This window comes from Bubalus bubalis, chromosome 16 (genome assembly GCF_019923935.1).
Source record: "Bubalus bubalis isolate 160015118507 breed Murrah chromosome 16, NDDB_SH_1, whole genome shotgun sequence".
In the NCBI taxonomy this organism is placed as follows: Eukaryota; Metazoa; Chordata; class Mammalia; order Artiodactyla; family Bovidae; genus Bubalus; species Bubalus bubalis.
In genome coordinates, this window is record NC_059172.1 from 70683943 (window position 1) to 70707608 (window position 23666).

At 40.4% G+C, this 23666-nt stretch overlaps 2 long non-coding RNA genes across 2 annotated transcripts in view; one reads left to right on the forward strand and one right to left on the reverse strand.

Annotated features, from left to right (window-relative positions):
* The window catches only part of LOC112579725, a 67860-nt gene that overhangs the window by 38475 nt on the left and 5719 nt on the right, over positions 1-23666 (forward strand). The gene's annotated exons all lie outside the window — the stretch shown is intronic.
* On the reverse strand, positions 8027-9447 carry LOC112579726. Its single transcript, XR_003104062.3, has 2 exons — positions 8793-9447; positions 8027-8503 (listed from the first exon to the last, which is right to left on the reverse strand). It is a non-coding gene; the product is annotated as an uncharacterized LOC112579726 (long non-coding RNA).

Sequence of the window (23666 nt, forward strand, 5' to 3'; positions counted from 1 at the left end):
TCTATGCACATGAGTTTGAACAATCTCTGTAAGATGGTGAAGAACAAGGAAGCCTGTGGTGCTGCAGTTCATGGGTTCTTAAAGAGTCGGACAGGACTGAGCAACTGAACAATGTGAAATACCGAGGCAACATGCAGAAGTAAGGAAACTTGGAGTTGAAGTTGGTCACCAGGAGTTGGTGCTTTGCTAGCCCAAGCAAGAGGGTGTATGTAGGAGTTTGGTTAGTAAGTCAAATGTTTGGGTGAAAAGATCAAACTACACATGAGTAGTAGGAGAATATGGTACAAAGATGCATACCTTAGATTCAAGCACAAACCAGTCTACTCCATAGAAAGAGGACAGGGACCTTACTCTCCTGACTCTGGTTCTCAGTCCTTGCTTTGGAAAAGCAAATATGTCCTAGGAGCTCTGTGTGGCAACAAGGAGAGCAGAAGTCTCCTAGAGTTTGGGTGATTGCATCCCAGGGGAAGAACTTGTCAGATGCTTCTAATAGTTCCACATCAGACTCCAGAATGCCCTGTGCCAGGTTACCAGAATTTCTTCTACTGACAATGCCTGAATTTTTTGGTAGACATCACTAGAGATGGTAGCTTTGCCTTTGCACTTAGAAAGTCTCTGATTTGAGGAAAGAACATTCAGAAAGTTGGAGGAAAAGTCTTGTTGGAGAACAAGGCACCAAGTTCTTCACCTATTCATACCTAGGGTATATAGTTAGGCAGCATAACCTCATTGTGGTCTCCATAGACACTAAAAATAGGTCTTCATTTCAGAGACAAGGTCAGAACTATATGGTTTGGGGGGAGTAAGTGACAAATGTTATAACTTGAGTAATAAGGTGAGCTGAGTGGCCTTGCACAGTGTCAAGCGCTTTCAGTACAAGTAGCTACCACTTTTTTTAAATTGAGCATTTCCTGCATGAAAAGCAGGGTGCTAAGTGTTAGAAGAATATATCTTCTGCTTACCTTTTTCTTGGGTTTCCCTGGTGGCTCAGATGTTAAAGAATCTGCCCGCAATGCAGGAGACTCAGATTCAATCCCTGAATCAGGAAGATCCCCTGGAGAAGGGAATGGCAACCCACTCCAGTATCCTTGCCTGAGAAATTCCATGGACAGAGGAGCCTGGAGGGCTACAGTCCATGGGACTGTGAAGAGTCAGACACAACTGAGCAACTAACACTCTCTCTCACTTAGGAGAGCCAGCTTGAACCAGCACTTTACAGATCTTATCATGACCTTGCAGTTCACATACTGGGTTTTTGTTTTTTTGCTTTTGAAGTATAGTTGATTTACAATATAGTTAGTTTCAGGCGTTCAGCATAGTGATTCATTTTTTGTGTGTGATTAAGTCTTTCTGCAGATTATATTCCATTATAGGTAATCACAATATGTGCTGTGCTTAGTCGCTCAGTCATGTCTGACTCTTTGCAACCCCATGGACTGTAGCCCACCAGGATTCTCTGTCCTTGGGGATTTTCCAGGCATGAATACTAGAATGGGTTGCCATGCCCTCCTTCAGGGGATCTTCCCCAGTCAGGTATTGAGCCCAGCTTTCCCACATTGCAGGCAGATTCTTTACTGTTTGAGCCACCAGGGAAGCCCAATGAACACTGGAGTGGTTAGGCTGTCCCTTATCCAGGGGGATCTTCCCAACCCAGGAATTGAACTGGGGTCTCTGGCATTGCTAGCAGATTCTTTACCAGGGAAACTCCTATCACAGTATACTAGGTATAATTCCTGTGTGTATATGTGTGCTCAGCCTCTCAGTCATATCCAACTGTTTGCAACCCTGTGGGCTATAGCCCACCAGGCTCCTCTGTCCATGGAATTTCACAGGCAAGAATACTGAAGTGGGTTGCCCATTTCCTCCTCTAGGGGAATCTTCCTGACCCAGTGATCAAATCCACGTCTCCTGTGTCTCCTGAATTGACAGGCAGATTCTTTACCAATGAGTCACCTGGAAAGCCTCATAATTTCTTGTGCTATACAGTAAATTCATGTTATTTATCTATTTTATGTATAGCTACTTCTACTTGTTAATCCCATACTCCCCTTTTGTCCTTCCTCTGCTTCCTGTCTTTTTTGGTAACCAACCATAAACTTGTTTTCTATGTCTGTGAGTGTGTTTCTGTTTGGTATGTAGATTCATTTGTTTTATGTTTTGTGCATAAAGAAACCAGGGTCAAGAGTGCTGAAATAAGTTGCCAAGAATATCAAATCAATTAAGTGACAAAGTTAGAACTTCCTCCCTGGACATTCAGCTGGTGATCTTTCCGTGATACCCACTGTACTTTTCCTGAAAGCAAAGGCCTCATCTTTTTTCATCTTCATGTACCAAGTATTAGAAAAATAGTAACCTGTGTTGCTACCCTAAGGAGGAGGAGCATGCTGAGGGGTAGTTTTTGGAACCCTTTGCTGATAATGAGACTTTGCCTTCAAGATGGATTCCTCAGCTCCAGCTACGTTTTGATTGCAGCATCGGATTTCCCATCAGGTCCAGAGCTTATTGAATCTGTCTGCCTGGCTCTCTCCGGCTGTAGCCACCTTTCAGGAATCCGATTGGAGTCACACTGGGGCTTGGAGAGCTTGTGGCCTTGAGGTTTGAAATTCCTTCAGCGGGCAGCGTGGGGACAGTTCTTAAAGGCAGTTAGCTTAGTTGACCTCCCTCTTCTTTCAAAGCCTCAAGAGTTTGGCCAGAGAAGCCATGGAAAATATGAGTCTAGGAACTGAATTCATCCTGCTCAATAGACACCAGTCAGTAGGCTGAAGTGCTTTCTGGCACAGTGCCCTGCCCTCTATGGACAGACTGGACCTACTGCCTGGGGTCACGTCAGGAAGCCTGGTGTGCTGATCTAGCCATTACCTCACTGCCTCTCATGAGATTCATGGGCCCAAGCAGGAGTCCGGGAGCTGGTGGAAGGGTCCCGCTCGGCCCACCTGCCCCAAGGTCAAGGGGCCAAGAGACAGTCTTGGGAGCCCTGATAGCTGTGTCACAAATCATGAGACTTGGCTGCTGCCTCATGGGGAAACTGAAGCTCCCGCCTAGTGTTTGTATGGTCACCTTTATGAGCTGGCGCTGGTAGGCAGGCACATTTCCCCTGGGGCAATCACACATATTTATAGATGTGGAAGCACTGATCTCATTGCTTTTTAAATAACAGTGTCTTTATAACTCATCCAATCCCAGTCATTTGCAGCTGGCTCCCAAGGACTCAAGAGAAGAAACCTACCTTCTTTTTAAGGTCTCTAATAAGACCTTAAATAAGACGTCTAATAAGACATTAAGAACACCTTCCTGAAAAAAACTTCAGTTTTAATATAATTCATCCTACTTTCAATTTGGGCTTCCCAGATGGCTCAGTGGTAAAGAATTCGCCTGCCGATGCAGGAGCTACAGGAGACATAGGTTCAACCTTCTTTTTAAGGTCTCTAATAAGACCTTAAATAAGACCTCTAATAAGACATTAAGAACACCTTCCTGAAAAAAACTTCAGTTTTAATATAATTCATCCTACTTTCAATTTGGGCTTCCCAGGTGGTTCAGTGGTAAAGAATTTGCCTGCTGATGCAGGAGCTACAGGAGACGTAGGTTCAATCCCTACAGGAGACGTAGGTTCAATCCAATCCCTGGGTTGAGAAGATCCCCTGAAGGAGGAAATGGCTACCCACTCCAGTATTCTTGCTTGGGAAATTCTATGGACAGAGGAGCCTGGTGGCTACAGTTCTTGGGGTCACAAAGAGTCAGAGACAACTGGGCACCCTCAATTTATAGGTGGGAAAATGGAAACCTCAATCAATCAAATTGCCTGTGGCACAGAGTAAGTCTAAGGAAAAAAGGTAGAACCTGGACAGGAGGTCTTTGGGGACTCTACTTTCTGCTCTATTTTGCTGCTTTCAGAAAATTAATTTATTATTATTTTCTATAAGCTAGAACCTGTACCTAGCCATCCTGAATTCTCTCCAGGCAGACCTTTCCTTGTCTGAGTACAGAAAGTGCCAGATCCTAGGGTGCTCATCAGTTGCCTATGGTCACTATTCTCACCAACAAACCAAACTGATTTTCATTCATTTAAAAATAATTTAGCAGTTTTCTTTAAAAATGGCTGAAAATACTAATAATATAGTGAACTTTCTTTTCAGCAACAACTGGAAAGATCCAAGGTAGCTTTCTACACAGACTGTCAGGTACTGCATTGAGTTTGTGGGGGTAAGGTGTAGAGGGTGTAATTTTAAAAGTACTTGCATCATAGGCTAGACCCATTATTTATCCATTGCATCATATTGTTTTCCTCAAAGTGAAGAACAATCTCAGTTTAGTTCCAATTTCTCAATCTAGATTGTTACATAATGTACTGAATTAAGATACAGCACATGTTTCAATTGAATTTTCTTTTTTCTCTCTTCCCTCACTGACTGCTTCTTCTAAGTCTCTTTATCTAGATCCTCTTCTCCAGACTGCTTAACATTGGAGTGCCCCAGGCTTGACCATTGCCCCGCTACCCGTCTCTAACCAAACTCACTACCTTGGTGAACCCACCCAATCTCAAGTCCTTAAGTGCCATTTCAAGCATATACCTCCCTGTTGAAATCTAGACTTGCCCAGTCAACATCTTCAGCTTAATACATCAGAAACAGAACTCTTGATTTTCTCTTGTAAATCTATTCCACTCATAGTCATCCCAAATCTTTGATGCCAACACTTCCTTTCTGCGTTCAGACCAGAAGCGTTGGGGTCATCATGGACTCCTGTCTTTTTCTCTTTCTCTTCATTTCGTAAATCAGGAAATCCTGTTGACTGTACCATCAAAGTATATCTACAATACAACCATCCATGTTACCACCATGGTCTGACCCATCATCTCCAATCTGGGTTTTTGCATTAGCATACTGATTCTTCTCCTTTGAGTCTATTCTCACCATGACAGCTTGAGTTCAGTTCAGTTCAATTCAGTCACTCAGTTTTGTTTGACTCTTTGCGACCCCCTGGACTGCAGCATGCCAGGCCTCCCTGTCCAGCTAGAGTGGACAGCTAGAGCAGCTGTCTTAAGATTATCTTACTTCCCTGCTCATAAACCTCCAATACTTTACCATCTTCCTCTGAGTAAAAGCCATGGTCCATAAAATGGCCTCAAGACTCCACAAGCTGCAGCCCTCCTTATATCCTGCTGCTCATATTCTATTATGTTATCATTTGCTGACTCTGCTCTGATCCAGCCATCTTGGGCTCTTGCCTATTCTTGCCAAGCACACTTCTGCCCCAGGGCCTTTGCACAAGTTGTTTCTTCTGTCTGGAATGTTCTCCCTTTAGATATCTGCATAATTATTCATAGAGGTTTTCTCCGTTCTCAAGATGGAAAACTCTTGTCCATGCTAAGTTCATAGAAATGATAGAAGAGATTTTTCTAATTAATAAAAAATAGGTATAGCTGTTCTCAAAGGTAGAAGGGGAGCTCCCAGCACAATGGAAATAGTGAGCACATCTCAAAAGATTCCTGGTGCTTCAGATGGTAAAGAATCTGCCTGCAGTGAAGTAGACCTAGGTTCACTCCCTGGATCACAAAGATCCTCTGGAGAAAGGAATGGCTATCCACTCCAGTATTCTTGCCTGGAGAATTCCATGGACAGAGGAGCCTGGCAGGCTACATAGGGATCACAAAGGGTTGGACATGACTGAGTGACTAACACTAACTAACAGGCCTGGATTAGATCAGGGGACTGTAGCTCAGTATGTGAGCAATGGTGGGTAGTACTGCCATAGAAGGTGTAGCTGGCAAAACCTTGAAGAAGGAGAGAGGATCAATATATCATTCATAACTATTTATAAAAATGGTGTTATTTGATTAACTGTGTCATGACACTTATTTTCAATGAATATTCAAGTTATAGTAAAACACATGTAACTAAGCCACCCTTTTGGAAAATGTCATAAAATAACTTTGCTGTCCAATAATTACATAGGACAGGATGGAACAGATTATTTGTGGGTCTATTTAATGTAGAACACCTTGTAACATCACCTCTTTCTAATACAAGTCAATATGACTAATAGAAGTAAACAAGTTCACTTATTTTTTTAAAGAAAAGGAGTTTCCATCTCCCATCCAAAGTCTAATATGGGGAAAAAAATTAGACCTCATCAACATCAACTTGTAAACATATAATAGATAAGTGTTTATAAAATACTTTGACTGTAGGAAATAATCAAAAACTGTCATGAAAGTAAAACCTACTTATTGCACTGTTTTGCAATACTTTCTCAACCACAAAATTTCTGTTAATAAAGCCCTGGCTTTCTGCCCTCAGCTGAGTGGTTTTCACAGATGCCCTTTTGGAAATGTCATGAAGTACCTTGGCTGCCCAAAAATCACACAGGGCAGAATGGGACAAAGAACTTGTGGCCTGATTTTAATACAGTACACCTATCAACTTCACCTCCTTCTCAACTCTTGCTCTTGTAGAATCATTTCCTTTTTCTTTCTTTTTCTCAGTTTCAGCTTGAACAGATCAGATCCTTGCTTCTTATTTGTGCATTCATTCATTCTCTAAGCTACAACTCAGTTATTTAGGGCTAGACACTGAGCTAGGCTCTGAAGACAAAAGACAACAGATCCAACCCATATCTTCAAGAAGCCTACTGTCTGGTCAGGGAGACAGACAATTCAGACAATTTCTGGACAGCGTCTTAAATGTCATATTGCTGCTCTGATGAGGGCCCAGAGTAGGCAGCCTCATCACTCTAAAGTCAGTTAAGGCAGCAGTGCATGTGTACATATCCCTAAACTAACCATAGATTCAAGTAGAGTAAGAGAAGGCATTCCAGGCAGATGGCATATTGCACAAGGGCTTAGAGACCAAGACAGTGAGGTCTAGGTGGAGAGGGTCTCTGAGTCTCCTTGGTGATATGGAGCTTTTCTGAGTCTTCCTTGTAGTAGGATGTGAGGTACCTTCCCTGAAGGGGGACTCCACTTGTTCAAACCTATGCTGAGTTCCATCTCCTGGCTTCTCTCCCATTGCTCCAATAAGAAAGGCACATTTCTCTACAGCTCAGAGATACATTCAGTAAGAGTGACTGCTGAAAACCCTTAGAAGATACAAGAGGTATATCTGTGATGAGCATAAGGCAAGTTGTCCATCCACATTTACACATGGTGGGTGAGTGGAGTCTGACACCTGCCAGACACTCAACAGATACTGCTGCTGCTGCTCCTGGAATAAACATAATATAGCCATTTAATATAGGCCCAATCAACAAGAGGCCCCTAGTGGGAAGGAAATGTGAGGCAGTCTTCTGGAACAGACAGGAAAGCTGTTTCTCATTGTCCCTAAATGGTGTGGTTTATGGGGCCTTGGGAGTCTTGACTGGGCAATATATCTGTTCACCAGTTTCTTGAGTTTCCCACTGGTTCGAGTTTTTTTTTTAAGGTATTTTTTAAAAAGCATAAATGTTATTGCAGTGAGATGATTCTATAAATTGATATCAGATGATTGAACTTAGCATGAATTCAATGATACCAAGCAGGGTCTAAGGAATAGAACATAGAAACAGACAAAATTAAGGGAAAGAAGGAAATTAAAAAAGGTATGGAGCATGGGTAGGGCATGTAAAGGATAGTAGCAAGAGGCTATTTGTGCAGGGTTCTGCATGGGAGGATAAGCTATCCAAAGAATACAGGAACACACTTTCCCACTTCACACCTTTGCATGGGCTCAGACTACCTACAATGAAAAACTAGGAGGAATACCTTTTGTCATCCTTTGGCCAATAGTACAACATATGGATTCTATCTCAAGGAAAGAGGGGACAACTCAGAGGTGACAAAAGCCTACTGTTAGACCAAGGGGCAGTGGACACCAAGGAAGAGTAAATGCTATTTATTGGTGATGAGATGAACCCTCAGCATCATGGCTGCCTTGTTATTTCCTGTTTAGAAGAAGTTATCTGACATTTTTCTTCAATTCCCTTTACCTACTCCTCCCCCACTGTATTTATTTCCTATAGCTGGTTAACAGAATATCACAGATTTAGCAACTTAAGACAACACATATTTATTATCTCACAGTTTCCATGGGTTAGGAATTTGGACATTGGGCTGAACTGAGTCCTCTTCTTGGGGTCTCACAAAACTGAAGTCAGGGTGTCGGCTGGGCTGCATTCTCCTCTGGAGCTTGACTGGGGAAGAGTTCACTTCCAAGCCCATTCAGGTTGTTGGCAGAATTCATTTTCTTGTGGCCGTATGACCAAGTGCACCACCTTCTACTGGCTGCAGGCTAAGGACTGACCTCAGGTCCTGAGCTTCCTCACATCTTCCAGGGGTCAGCCATCATTCCTGGCCACATGGACTTCATCAATATGGCCATCCTCTTTATCAAGCCAGCAAAGAGTGTTTCATGACCCAGTCTGCTGAAATGGAGTCTAATATAACATAAAGCAAATCTGGGAGTGACACGCCATCACCTTTCCCATGTCCATCACCTGGAAACAAGTCTCAAGTGAGAGTGCGTCCCACCTGTACTCAACAAAAAGGACAGAAAGATCAATGAAGCACAGGGGGGTACCCTCAAAGCCTTTCCAGAAACCCCCTTTCAATATTGTGCCTGGGTAACTGCCCCTAACATCCTCCTCTAAATTAACATTCTTATCCTCCACTCCTAGGGGAAAAATCTTCAGATCAAAAATACATTGGCATCACCGAGTCTATGATTCTACCTGACACATAAACTTGAATTAATCATAGACTATCAAGGCTTTTAGATTTTCTGAAGCTCCCATCACCTTGGTGGCTCCCTTCTCAATACCTGGGAGAGTCGTATCTAAGATCTTCCTTCTTGGAGCTCGAATCTGCATCTCATTCTGAATGAAGGAGCTCGAATCTGCATCTCATTCTGAATGCAGGCTTGCTGTGATGTTTTTCTGTTCTTTCTATCCCTATTTATATCTCTATTTATAGCAGCTCCTCTTTCAGGAAAACAATTTCACCACAATTTTTGGCTTCTTGTTTTCCTTCCTTGACTGAGTGCTTGACAAACTGCCCCATCCCAGGGGACTGTTTTTACCTGTGGTCTTTGAATTATTATATTACTGGCCAGCTTCGCCTACTCAGTCCCCCTGTACTCTCCACTTCTCCACTAATGCAATTTTTCTTGTGAGTCCTTGGTTTTGTCTTCCTGCATCTCACCTGCCTCTAGGGAAATTATCAGCTGTGAGTGAAATAGTACAGCCTGCACCATGCTCGAACTCTGAGGAATGCTTTCTGCATAGTCAACTGAAAAGGGGCAGCTTAAGCCCCAAACAGGTGCTGGTGTAGCCGAATGAATCCAGTGCTTCTCAGAACTGGACCGCATTTCTATGTATGTATTTCTCACATCTCATCTTTCTTACTCCTGCTTTTCTGTCCTCTCTTGTACATTCACTTTAACTCTCTCTTCTTTTCACATTACCTCTAGATCTCAGTTTGCCAAATGTTTTAGGTTCCACAGCCCTGCCTTTTTCTAGTCTCTCCCATGAAGCAAGGACTCCATTACTTGGTGGCCATCTCCCACGTGAGACCAATCTGTTATGCTTCAAAGGGATCAGTTTGGAAACTTTCGCTTTCCCTAAAGGAATTCACTGTGGCTCAAAATAATTCAAGCAGCTTCCAGAAGTTTCTTTCTCCCAGCATGTTTAGCAGCATGAAGAGTCAAATGTTCCTTAGTGCCTATGGCTCACTCCCCATATACACAAACAGGTTTGACGAAATTCAGTTTTTAAAAAAACATTCAATTGAGATCAGAAAATCCCAAATGTTTTTCAGCTTGAAATTTCCACTTTTCAACTAACTGTTTTTATATCCTGTTGGCTCAGCCTAAGCCACTGACTATTTGGAAGTTGTGCTGGTAGGAGGCTTGTTTATTTTCCAGGCCACTAGGAGACCTTGTGGGGTATGATTTTATGGCTCTGTATCAAATCCATCAGTAATTATGTGTGCACTGTAATACATACAGGCAAGAATAAACCTTGTTTAGGTGTTATGGTGTAAGAGACATTGCTTGATGGGTTTGTTCTCAAAGGGTAGGTAATAAACTACGGCCTCCAAGTATTAGCTTCATACACATGCAGTGATAATATATTTATTAACTACATGTGATATTTTATGGGGCTTCCCAGGTGGTGCTAGTGGTAAAGAAGTGGGCTGCCAATGCAGGAGACATAAGAGACTTGGGTTGAGTCCTTGGGAACATGAAGATCCCTTGCAGGAGGGCATGACAACCCTCTCCAGTACTCTTGCCTGGAGAATCCCATGGACAGAGGAGTCTGGCAGGCTACAGTCCCTAGGGTCACAAAGAGTCAGACACAACTGAAGCAACTAAGCATGCATGCATAGTATTTCATGTAATACATAGATTATAGTATACATGGGCTCTAGTGTATATTGATTATGACTAATATTTATAATAAATGTGATGTGTGTGTTTGTGTGTGTATTCTGTCCAAAGTAATACTTTCATGCTAACATAAAATGTCACAATCCAACCCATGGTTCCTGATTCACCTCCATCAGTCCTGTTCCTCAGAGAAAAACAATTTTTAATGACTTTAGTTTTAGGATTCTCTGATGGTTATCCTAAATAATATGCTTATATTCTTGATTCTGGCTTTGTAGACTTCAGACACTTAGCTCTTTGCTTCATACTATGATTTATTTAGTTTATCTATTTTTTTTCTCTGTCCCTATCTCAGGAAAATTGTAGGATATTCTTTTAAGCTTCAATGTTTTGAAATTTCACTATATTGTGTTGAGGGGTAAGTGTCTTTTTTTTATTAGTCTGGGCACTGATGAGCCCTTTGTATTTAAAGATACTATCCTATCAATTTGGGGAACTTTTTTTTCATTGAAATACAGTTTATTTACAAAGTTATGTTAGTTTTTGGTATATACCAAAGTGATTCAGTCTCACACATGCACATACATATAATTCTTTTCCATTATGGTTTATTACAAGACATTGAATATAGTGCCCTGTGCTAGACAGTAGAACCCTGTTCTTTATTTACCTTATATATAGCAGTCTGTACCTGCTAATCTCAAACTTTAAAATGTTTTCTGTTTTTTATCATTTCTTGCCTCTTTTATCTCTATTTTCTCTAGAATTCTTAATAATAAAATGTCAGATCTCTTAATACTAATCTCTAATATGTTTTAATTTTTGCTCACATTTTCTTCCTAACTATCTTTAATTCTGTTTTCTAGAAGTTTTCTTCAACCTCGCCTTACACTCCATCTACTGAATGTTCAATTTTGACATGACATTTTTAACTTCAAAAAAATCTTTATTTTTAAAATATAACTTCCAATTCTTATTTTATCCAGGCCAAATATTCCTGAGTACTCCTGAGTATACCAAATTAGTCTTGTTCTGTAAATTCTCATCTATTCCCTAAGCTCTCTTATTCCTCTTGGGAATGACCAACATGTCTGTTTATCTTGGTGTTTCTCTTTCTTGTTGCAGACTTTCTCAAATATCTAGTGATTTTTATTGTTTCTCCAGATGTAAGAATTACCAATAAGTCCACTGCCCAGGAGCTCTGGATAAGCCCTCAGGTTGCATCAGCTAGTAGGCTTTCTCCAAGCTGGATGCTCCGAGTACTGAGATAAAGGCAGAGAGCCCCAAGGAATGAATGAGGAGGGTCTTACTCTGGGTCATTAATATTGACACCAGCGCTTGGTTCTTCCCCCTGCAGTTCATGCTGCCCTGTTTTGAAAAAAGCTCTCTGATGATTGTCCTGTGGGCAAGGACCTGCATTTGTATTGCATATGGAGCTGAAGGAAAGTTATGTCTGGGATCACCTGTTCTATGTATAGGCCTTCTATTTTTACAATGAAAAGTGAGTTTTCCACTCCCAGATTTTGAATCCAGAGTCTCTCTTGATTTTGCTGGCCCCCTACCTGATGTGCTGCAGCATTTCCCTCACCTTCAAGGCTGTGTCTTTCTTCCATTGGCTCCTTAGTTGATGGTCTTCTTTCCACTTTTGGTAGCCTACAAATTCATTGAAATCTCTCATCCTCCTCCTATTCATTTCATTGTTGATGATTTTTTGCTTAAAAAAAAAAATCCTGGTTGGAAGAACAAGATGGCGGAGGAGTAGGTGGGTGTGGAGTACATCTCTCTCCAGGGATGCATCAGAAACACACCTTCAGACACAGAAGTGCATGCAGACCACCAGCTGAGGGTGGAGAGGAGAACTGACCAGCAGAAAAGAATGTATCAGTTCAGTTCAGTCGCTCAGTTGTGTCTGACTCTTTGTGACCCCATGAATCACAGCACGCCAGGCCTCCCTGTCCATCACCAACTCCAGAATATATAGGATCATGCAAAACTCAGTGGGACGAAGGAACCAGGGGGAAAAACAGGAGTACTGGATTGGATTGTACCTCCCCTCGGTGGGTAGGAGAACCAAAGCAGGAGTCTGATCCCCACACTGGGGCAATTGTCTGAGTCAGAGGACAAACATTTAAGGCTGAGAGTGAAACAGCTGGTTTGTGGCAGCCTAAATGGAATGAAATCAGACAGTCCTTGCCACAGCCATACATCACCTGGAGAGGGATGCAGGTCCCCTAGAAGATGCAGTGGCTGGGAGCTGGAGCTTAGGGATTGTAGAGCAATCCCAGGGTGAGGGCTGCTGTTGACTGTGAAGAGATGGATCAAGGAGATGTGAGGGAGGAGATTGTGGTGGGAAATGCCCGTGGAGGAAAGTCAGGCAGCCATGGAAGCAAGGCGATACTCCTGAGTCATGCATAGGGGGTGGAGCCATCACCATAGCCTCTCCCCACACACGCCAGCATCAGCAGCTGAACGATAGAGAGGCTGGTCCACCAAACAACTGACACGCTGAACTACAGAGTAGGACGCCACCCAGGGTGCTCCTTTAAGTGACTGATGCAGAACTACAGAGTAGGACCCCAGCCAGGGGGTGGGCGCCCACTAAGTGCCTGACGTGCAAAACAACAGAGAAGGACCCCAGGCAAGGGAGCCGTCTAAGTGCAAGATGGGCAGATCTATGGAGAAAGACTGGTCAAAGAGGCCTTCTGATCACCAGCTACCAGAGGCTCAAGAAAAGACTGATAGGGCCATAACTCCAGTGGCTGAGGCAGTCCATGTCCTTGCACATTTGGTGCCACCACCGCCATCCCTGTAACCCAAGCAGCTGTGCTACCTTCACTTTCAACCCTCACTGGGGCAGAGCTGCCACAGGCGAAAAAAAAAAAAAAAAAATTATTGCATCTATGCAGGTGGCGGTCACTTTGGTCATGCCCAACTTTTTGCGACCCTGTGGGATGTGGCCTGCCAGGGGGGTTCTCCAAGAAAGAATACTAGAAGGTATTGGCCAATACTGGTTGCCCTGCATTCTAGAGCACTATATTTCCTGCTGCCCTAGCCACCGACTCCCCTGAGTACCTGGTGCTGCCAGAACCCCTGGAACCCAAGAAGCTGCACCACCTGCACATCTGGACCTCACAGGGGCAAATCCAAGTCCTCCAGGGCAGCCTCAGGAGCAAACCCCAGTGGATGACCCACATGCAGAGGTGGAAATTAAATCACAATTGAAACCCTGGGGCAGTGCAGCTAAGGAAGAAGACCCAAACCCTTCTCACCAGCTGTACAAGCTACAGATTAAATCCACATGATCAACTAGGCAGAATCTGTGTCTATGGTATATATAAAAGGACATTGAGAGCGCCCACAAAAGAAAACACACTAGTTCTGACAGCTGTTGACATTAGAGGCAACAATACCCAGGCGTAGGACCAGATTAGAATCTGAGCTGCCCCCACAGCAGGTCCAGAAATCAGCACAGTGTTGGAGGGCATCCTAGGGAGGTGAGGAGGGCTGTCACTCCCAGCAAGGGAAAGGACTCTGACAGCAATGACTCAGGAAAAACATTTATTATTCTCATGTTTTGACTTGTTCTGTAGATTCTCCTGGATTTTTTTTTGCTTTTTTTCCCCTCCCCCACAACCCCAACTCTCCGTTTCAGTTGTTGATTTTATTGGCATGATGAAATCTAATTCAGCTTTTGAGTTTTTTGTTTCAATCACACTTTTTATAGTTGTTATAAACCTCTGTCTTTACATTGGGCTTTTGCAGTTCTCATTTTTTTTTTTTCTTTCCTCTTCTATTTTTTTTCTTTATAATTTTTAATTTTTTAAACTATTATTATTTTTTCTACATTACTTTGTTTGTCTTTCCTACTGTTCTTTTCCCCTTGGAGTTAATCTTTAATGTATACAAATCTTCATCTACCTCTATTTAGCTTTGCATATCTATTCTTACTTTCTTTTCTTTCTTTCTTTTCCTCTCAACACATTTGTTAGTTTTGCTCTAAGTGCTTTATGCCCCAGTTGTCACGTTGCTTTAGTTTTGTTTCCAGTTTGTGCTTAAGTTAGTTTTGTTCTTAACTGGTAGATAAAATTTTTGGTTTTCTTTGTTCACTGGGTCAATCTATTGTACTTTATTTTTATTGGACTGTTTTGATTTTGCTTATGGATGTATATATATATATATATATATATATATATATATATATATTCCATTATTTCAATTAGTATTTGCCTGATTTGTAACTGCCATTTGTCTGGGGTTCATCTTGGATTTCTTTTTTTTTTGGGGGGGGGGAGGTATTTGTGTTAATCTCACTTAACATCATAACAAACCACTTGTGGAATCTTCATTCCTGAACAGAGATCAAGCTCTGAGCCTTTGGAGTGGGAGCACTAAGTCCAAGACCCCAGACTACCAGACAATTAACTTTAGGGAGTATCAAATAATAAGAACTCCCACAAATGAAACCACTTGAATACAAGAATACAAGACCGGGAATCACCCAACCACCAGTAGGACCCTGTGCAGGTGGCTCAGCCAAACAACAACAAACAAAACAAAAATACAAACCAAATCATCAACAGACAGGATTACCACCTCACTCAGCCTTAACCATCAGATGAAAAACAAAACAAGCAAGCAAACAAAAAAACAAAAAGCTCAGCAAAAATCTCACCCTATTCAAAACTTACACAAACCACTGCACCAACCTTAGTGGGGGGACAGAAACCAAAAGAAAGAAAGAATTCAACCGTGAAGCCTGGGAAAAGGATACCTCAAATGCAATAAGTTAAAAAAAAAAAAAAAAAAGAAGAAGAAGAAAGAAAGAAAAGGCAGAGAAATAGTGCACAAATGAAGGAACAAACTAGAAACACAGAAGTCCAAATAAATGAAGAGGAAATAGGAAAAGTACTGGAAAAAAAATTCAGATTAACGATAGTAAAGATGATCAAAGACCTTGAAAACAGAATGGATAAAATGCAAGAATCAGTTAACAAAGACCTAGAAGAATTAAAGAATAAACATACAGAGACAAACAACACTACTGAAATTAAAAACACTCTGGAAGGAATTAACAGCAGAATATCTGAAGCAGAAAAATGAATCAGTAAGCTGGAAGATAAAATGGCGGAAATAACTTTTGAAGAGCAGAATAAAGTAAAAAGAATGAAAAGAACTGAGGATAGTCTCAGAGACCTCTGCAGCTGCTGCTAAGTCATTTCAGTCATGTCCGACTCTGTGCAACCCCATAGACGGCAGTCCACCAGGCTCCACCGTTCTTGGGATTCTCCAGGCAAGAACACTGGAGTGGGTTGCCATTTCCTTCTCCAATGCATGAAAGTGAAGTTGCTCAGTCATGTCCGACTCTTAGTGACCCCATGGACTGCAGCCTACCAGGCTCCTCTGTCCATGGGACTTTCCAGGCAAGAGTACTGGAGTGGGTTGCCATTGCCTTCTCTGAGAGACCTCTGGGACAATATCAAACATGCCAATATTGGAATTACAGGAGTCCCAGAAGAAAAAGAGAAAAGGAAAGGGTATGAGAAATTTTTTGAAGAGATTATAGTTGAAAATTTCCCCAATATGGAAAAGGAAATAATCAAGTCCAAGAGGCACAGAGTCCCATACTAGATAAACCCAAGAAAAAACATGCCAAGACATGTATTAATCAAACTAGCAAAGACTAAACACAAAGAAAGAATATTAAAAGCAGCAGAGAAAAACAACAAGTAACATACCCATACGTTTAACAGCTGACCTTTAAGCAGAAACTTTGCAGGCCAGAAAGGAATGGCAAGATATATTTAAAGTACTGAAAGAGAAAAATCTACAACCAAGATTACTTCACCTGGCAAGAATCTCACTGAAAATTGATGGAGAAATAAAAAGCTTTTCAGACAAGCAAAAGTTAAGAGAATTCAGTACCACCAAACCAGCTTTATAACAAATGTTAAAGGACTTTTATGGTCAAGAAATACAAGCGAAGAAAAAGATCTACAAAATCAAACCCCAAACAATTAAGAAAATGGCAATAGTAACATATATATTAACAATTGCTTTAAATGTAAATGGATTAATGCTCTGACCAAAAGACACAGATAGGCTGAATGGATACAAAAACAAGACCCATGTATATGCTCTCTAGGAGACACCCACTTCAGACCTAAAGACACATATAGACTGAAAGTGAGAGGATAGAAAACTATATTCCATGTGAATGCGAAGTAAAAGAAAGCTGGAGTAGCAATCCTCATATCAGACAAAACAGACCTTAAAATAAAGATTACAAGAGATAAGGAAGACACTACATAATGGTCAAGGTATCAACCCAAGAAGAAGACATAACAATTGTAAATATCTATGCACCCAACATAGGAGCACCTCAATACATAAGACAAACACTAACAGACATAAAAGGAGAAATTGACAGTAACACAGTAATAGTAGGAGACTTTAACATCCCACTCATACCAATGGACAGATCATCAAAACAGAAAATTAATAATGAAACACAAGTCTTATATGATACATTAGATGGGATAGATCTCATTGATATCTTCAGGACATTCCATCCAAATGCAGAAGAATACACCTTCTTCTCAAATGCACATGGAACATTCTCCAGGGTAGACCACATCTTGGGTCACAAATCAAACCTCTGTAAATTTAAGAAAATCGAAATCATGTCAAGCATCTTCTCCAACCACAACACTATGAGACTAGATATGAATTACAAGAAAAAAAAAAACTGTAGAAAGCACAAACATACGGAGATTAAGCAATACATTTCAAAATAACCAACAGGTTACTAAGAAATCAAAAGGGAAATTAAAAAATTTCTAGAAACAAATGACAATGAAAACATGACAACTCAAAATCTATGGGACACAGCAAAAGTAGTTCTAAGAGAGAAGTTTATAGCAATACTATCCTACCTCAAGAAACAAGAAAAACATTGAATAGACCACCTAACTTTACACCTAAAACAACTGGAAAAAGAAGAACAAAACCCCCCAAAATTAGCAGAAGGAAAGAAATCATAAGGATCTGAGCAGAAATAAATAAAGAATAAATGAAAGAAACAATAGTAAATATTAATACAACTAAAAACTGGTTCTTTGAGAAGATAAAAAAATTGGCAAACCTTTAGCCAGACTCATCAAGAAAAAAAAAGAGAAGAATCAAATCAACAAAATTAGAAATGAAAAAGGAGAGGTTATAGCAGACAATGTAGAAATACAACAGATTATAAGAGACTATTATGAACAACTATATGGCAATAAAATGGATAACCTGGAATAAATGGACAGATTCTTAGAAAAGTCCAATCTTCCAAGACTGAACCAGGAAGAAGCAGAAATTATGAACAACCCAATTACAAGGAACGAAAATGAAGCTGTAATCAAAGGTCTCCCAAAAAATGAGAGACCAGGACCAGAGGGCTTCACAGGAGAATTCTATCAAACATTTAGAGAAGAGCTAAAGACTATCCTTCTCAAACTCTTTCAAAAAATTGCAGAGGAAGCAACACTTCTGAACTCACTCTATGAGGCCACCATCACCCTGATACAAAAACCAGACAAAGACAACACAAAATAAGAAAACTACAGGCCAATATCACTGATGAACATAAATGAAGAAATTCTCAACAAAATTTTAGCAAACAAAATTCAGCAACACATCAAAAAGCTCACCCCATGGAATAGATTTAAGGGACTAGATCTGATAGAGTGCCTGATGAACTATGGACAGAGGTTCATGACATTGTACAGGAGACAGGGATCAAGATAATTCCCAAGAAATAGAAAAGCAAAAAAGCAAAATGGCTGTCTGAGGACTCCTTACAAATAGCTGTGAAAAGAAGAGAAGTGAAAAGCAAAGATAGACCCATTTGAATGCAGAGTTCCAAAGAAGAGCAAGGAGAGATAAGAAAGCCTTCCTCAGTGATCAGTGCAAAGAAGTAGAAAAAAATCAATAGAATGGGAAAGACTAGAGATCTCTTCAAGAAAATTAGAGATACCAGGGGAACATTTCATGCAAAGATGGGCTCAATAAAGGACAGAAATGGTAGGGACCTAACAGAAGCAGAAGTTATTAAGAAGAGGTGGCAAGAATACACAGAAGAACTGTACAAAAAGATCTTCATGACCCAGATAATCAACGATGGTGTAATCATTCATCTAGAGCCAGACATTCTGGAATGTGAAGTCAAGTGGGCCTTAGAAAGCCTCACTATGAACAAAGCTAATGGAAGTGATGAAATTCCAGTTGAGCTATTTCCAATCCTGAAAGATGATGCTGTGAAAGTGCTACACTCAATATGCCAGCAAATGTGGAAAACTCAGCAGTGGCCACAGGACTGGAAAAGGTCAGTTTTCATTCCAATCCCAAAGAAAGCCAATGCCAAAGAATGCTCAAACTACTGCACAATTGCACTCATCTCACATGCTAGTAAAGTAATGCTCAAAATTCTCCAAGCCAGGCTTCAGCAGTAAGTGAACTGTGAACTTCCTGATGTTCAAGCTGGTTTTAGAAAAGGCAGAGGAACCAGAGATCAAATTGCCAACATCCGCTGGATCATGGAAAAAGGAAGAGAGTTCCAGAAAAACATCTGTTTCTGGTTTATTGACTATGCCAAAGCCTTTGACTGTGTGGATCACAATAAACTGTGGAAAATTCTGAAAGATATAAGAATACCAGGCCACCTGACCTGCCTCTTGAGAAACCTATATGCAGGTGAGGAAGCAACAGTTAGAACTGGACATGGAACAACAGACTGGTACCAAATAGGAAAAGGAGTACGTCAAGGCTGTATATTGTCACCCTGCTTATTTAACTTATAAGCAGAGCACATCATGAGAAACGCTGGGCTGGAAGAAGCACAAGCTGGAATCAAGATTGCCGGGAGAAATATTAACAACCTCAGATATGCAGATGACACCACCCTTATGGCAGAAAGTGAAGAGGAACTAAAAAGCCTCTGATGAAAGTGAAAGAGGAGATTGAAAAAGTTGGCTTAAAGCTCAACATTCAGAAAACGAAGATCATGGTATCTGGTCCCATCACTTCATGGGAAATAGATGGGAAAACAATGGAAACAGTGTCAGACTTTATTTTTTTGGGCTCCAAAATCACTGCAGATGGTGACTGCAGCCATGAAATTAAAAGATGCTTACTCCTTGGAAGGAAAGTTATGTTCAACCTAGATAGCATATTCAAAAGCATAGACATTACTTTGCCAACAAAGGTCCATCTAGTCAAGGCTATGGTTTTTCCAGTGGTCCTGTACGGATATGAGAGTTGGACTGTGAAGAAAGCTGAGCGCCGAGGAATTGATGCTTTTTAACTGTGGTGCTGGGGTAGACTCTTGTGAGTCTCTTGGACTGCTAGGAGTTTCAGCCAGTTCATCCTAGAGGAGACCAGTCCTCGGTATTTGTTGGAAAGACTGATGCTGAGGCTGAAACTCCAATACTTTCGCCACCTCATGTGAAGAGTTAACTCATTGGAAAAGACCCTGATGCTGGGAGGGATTGGGGGTAGGAGGAGAAAGGCACGACGGAGGATGAGCTGGCTGGATGGCATCACCGACTCGATGCACATGAGTTTGGGTGAACTCCGGGAGTTTGTGATGGACAGGGAGGCCTGGCATGCTGCGATTCATGGGGTTGCAAAGAGTCGGACATGACTGAGCGACTGAACTGAACTGATCAAGTTGGGTTTATTCCAGGGATGCCAAGATTCTTCAGTATATGCAAATCAATCAATGTGATACACATATTAACAAATTGAAAGATAAAAACCAGATGATAATCTCAACAGATGCAGAAAAAGCCTTTGACAAAATTCAGCACCCATTTATGATTAAAACTCTTCAAAAAAATAGGCATAGAAGGAACCTACCTCAACATATATGGCCATATATGACTAACCTATGGCAAACATCATTCTCAATGGTAAAATTGAAAGCATTCTCCCTAAGATCAGGAACAAGACTAGGGTGTCCACTTTTACCACTATTATTCAACATAGTTCTGGAAGTCCTAGCTACAGCAGAGAAGAAAAAGAAATGAATACAGATCAGAAAAGAAGAAGTAAAACTCTCACTGTTTGCAGATGACATGACTCTGTACATAGAAAACCCTAAAGATAGTATGAGAAAATTACTAGAACTAATCAGTGAATTTAGCAAAGTTGCAGGATACAAAATCAATACACAGAAATCACTTGCATTTCTATATACTAACAATGAAAAATCAGAAGGAGAAATTAAGGAATCAATCCCATTCACCATTGCAACAACAACAACAACAAAAAATATCTAGGAATAAACTTACCTAAGGAGACAAAAGAACTGTACCCAGAAAATTATAAAACAGTGATGAAAGAAATCAAAGAGGACATAAACAATTGGAGAGATAGTCCATGTTTCTGGGTAGAAAGAATCAATATTGTGAAAATGACTATACTACCAAACTCAATCTAGATTCAACGTGATCCTTATCAAATTATCAATGGCATTTTTCACAGAACTAGAACAAAAAATTTCACAATTCATATGGAAACACAAAACACCCAAATAGCCAAAGCAGTCTTGAGAAATAAAAATGGAGCTAGAGCTATCAACCTTCCTGACTTCAGATTATATTGCAAAGTTATAGTCATCAAGACTATGGTACTGGCAGAAAAACAGAAATATAGACCAATGGAACAAGATAGAAAGCCCAGACTTAAACCCATGCACCTATGGATATCTTATATTTGACAAAGGAGGCAAGAATATACAATGGGGACAAAGACAGCCTCTTCAATAAATGGTGCTGGGAACACTGGAGAGCTACATGTAAAAGAATAAAATTAGAACACTTCCTAACACCATACACAAAGACAAACTCAAAATGGATTAAAGATCTAAATGTAAGATCAGAAACTATGAAACCCTTAGAGGAAAACATAGGCAGAACACTCAATGACATAAATCAAAACAAGATTCTCTATGACCCACCTCTTAAAGTAACAGAAATAAAAACAAAAGTAAACATGTGGGACCTTATTAAACTTAAAAGCTTTTGCACAGCAAAGGAAACTATAAGCAAGGTGAAAAGACAACCCTTCGAATGGGAGAAAATAGTAGCAAATGAAACAGCTGACAAAGGATTCATTTCCAAAATATACAAGCAGCTCATACAACTCAATACCAGAAAAACAAACAACCCAATCAAAACGTGGGAAAAAGACCTAGACAGACATTTCTCCGAAGAAGACATGTAGATGGCTAACAAACACATGAAAAGATGCTCAACATCACTCATTATTAGAGAAATGCAAATCAAAACCACAATGAGATATCTCCCCACACCAGTCAGAATGGCCATCATCAAAAAGTCTACAAACAATAAATGCTGGAGATGGTGTGGAGGAATGCTCTTGCACTGTGAGTGGGAATTAAATTGATACGGTCACTATGGATGACGGTATGGAAGTTCCTTAAAAAAACTAGGAATAAAAGCACCATATGACCCAGTAATCCCACTCTTAGGCATACCCTGAGGAAACCAAAATTGAAAAAGACACGTTTACACCAGTGTTCATTGCAGCACTATTTACAGTAGCTAGAACATGGAAGCAACCTAGATGTCCATTGAGAGATGAATGGATAAAGAAGTTGTGGCTCATATACACAATGGAATATTACTCAGCCATAAAAGGGAACATATTTGAGTCATTTCTAATGAAGTGGATGAACCTGGAGCCTATTATCCAGAGTGAAGTAAGTCAGAAAGAAAAAGATAAATATAGTATACTAACACATATATACAGAATCTAGAACAATGGTACTGAAGAATTTATTTTCAGGGCAGCAATGGAGAAACAGACATAGAGAATAGGCTTATGGACATGGGGAGAGGGGAAGGGATGTGTGGAGACAGTAAGATGGAAACTTACATTACCATATGTAAAATAGCCAACGGGAATTTGCTGTATGTCTCAGGAAACTCAAACACAGGCTCTGTATCAACCTAGAGGGGTGGTAAGAGGAAGGAGATGGGAGGGAGGGTCAAAAGGGAGGGGATATATGTATACCTATGGCTGACTCATGTTGAGGTTTGACAGAAAACAACAAAATTCTATAAAGCAATGATCCTTCAATTAAAAAATAGATAAATTGAAAAAGAAAAAAAATCCTCTAATGGAGTCTTAGTAAAAAGAGGCAATAAACACATATGCTCATTCCATGATCCTGAATTAGCACATGTATACCTGTGGCGGATTCATTTTGATATTTGGCAAAACTAATACAGTTATGTAAAGTTTAAAAATAAGATAAAATTAAAAAAAAAAAAAAGAAATCAAAAGGAGAATTTTGTCTCCAATTTGTCTCTTTCAGGAATTCATGTGAAGATAGTGCCTTCTGGGCTGCTTTTTTTTTTTTTTTTTACTTAGCGCTATATGATATCAACAAAGCTTTAAATGATTGGACTCACAGCAGAATAAGTTAGTTAAAAAATATTGTGAGCATCTATGTCCTCTATAAGTGAGAGCCATAGCACCTACCTTATGTGGTTTTTATGAGAATGTAAGAATAATATATATGTATATATAAATAATATATTTATTTATGTGAACATGCCTCGCAAAATTCATAGATCATGGAAGGGACTAAATTAAAACTAGTTCTTTCTCCTCTCCCCTGTCACCTGCCATGTATGTGCTAGCTTAAAATAACTACTAATTTTTAACTGAATTATTGATATCATCTCACCCCAACTTCTGCTCTGTAGCAGCCAAAAATTTTACATGCAATTGGCATAATTACAGGGCATTCTGCTAGTAATTTGAATGTAGAGTTGCTGATTTCTTTTCGGTTATTGTAAATGGTAGACTAAAGAAAGTAGAGCATCCAGTAGCTTTGGTTGCTATCATTTGTTTATTATTATTTTCTTGCTTGTATTACTTGAACTCTAGTTAGGTAATAGAAGAATTCTCTTCCCAAATCTTGAGCTGCTAATGGATTTTTCAATTACTGGTTTTAGGAAAAAAATTTAATAGACTTCATTTAGAAGGAGTCAATATCCAGTGAACCCAAGTTCACTCCTTAAAAGAAGGAGTAGAGACTCCACGGGGCCAGAGGTAACTCCAGCCTGGAGAACACAGCCCAGAGTCAGCTCATGAATCAGGAATGAACTCCATACTGTAAATGAGCCCAGAAACATTATACCAAGGCAGGGCTAAGTTGACACGTATTCTGGGCATCGTTAGCTAGCTGGGTCTTGAAAAATATGAAGATCATGACCAGGCAGAGGCCTTTCCTAT